Genomic DNA, 868 nt, shown 5'->3' with positions numbered 1-868 from the left:
GGTTTTATTATTAATAATTTTAAATGATTAATGATTTTAATAGAGTTAGTAACATTCAGCATAATAGCTATTGAAAGTGAACTTGGGATTCACTCAGCAGCGGTTAAGTTCAGAGCTATATGCCCTATGTCATGTTATTTAGTTATGTATTAAAATGAATTACTTTGAGCAGAAACAAAGTGAACTCTGGGTAATAAATACATCAATCTGTTTCAGTCCTTTCAAGGATTTATTTATGGGTACGTGCCTGTATGCTATCTGTGTGCAAGTGTCCAGAGCGGCCAGAAGAAGGCATCAGATCCTCTGGAACTGGTGTTACAGTGTCGGTGCTGGGAACCAGACTCGGAGCTTCTGAAAGAAAAGCTGTCTCTCCAGACCCCACTTCAGTTACATTTTTAAAAGATTTGCTTTTATTTTATTCGTGGTGTGTGTGTGTGTGTGTGTGTGTGTGTGTGAATGTATGCCACATTTATGCAAGTTCTTGGGGAGGCCAGAAGAGGGCATCATATGCCTTGGAGCTGGATACAGGCAGTTGGGACCCAGCCAACAGAGGTGCTGGGAATGGAACCCAGTCCTCTGGAAGGGCAGTAAGTGCCCTTAAGTGCTAAGCCATTTCTCTGAAATACTTTCAAGCAAATTTATTAATTCCCGAGGTATGAGTTTGACTTGCTGCTTACAGGGCATGTTATATTCAAGAGATGTTATAAATGGCAGGCTAAATGTCCACAGTTATCTGTTAAGTCTTTTGTGTCCTCATTCACTTCTTTTAAAGCATAATTTTGTAGTTTTTAGTCTGTCATTGGCAATTGAGAAGTGTTCTCATAAATAGAGGACTTTATTCTGGCTTTTGTTTCTTTTGGATGGATGA

Source organism: Grammomys surdaster, unplaced genomic scaffold (assembly GCF_004785775.1).
Source record: "Grammomys surdaster isolate TR1022 unplaced genomic scaffold, NIH_TR_1.0 198, whole genome shotgun sequence".
In the NCBI taxonomy this organism is placed as follows: domain Eukaryota; kingdom Metazoa; phylum Chordata; class Mammalia; order Rodentia; family Muridae; genus Grammomys; species Grammomys surdaster.
Note: the sequence above shows the minus strand (reverse complement) of the source record.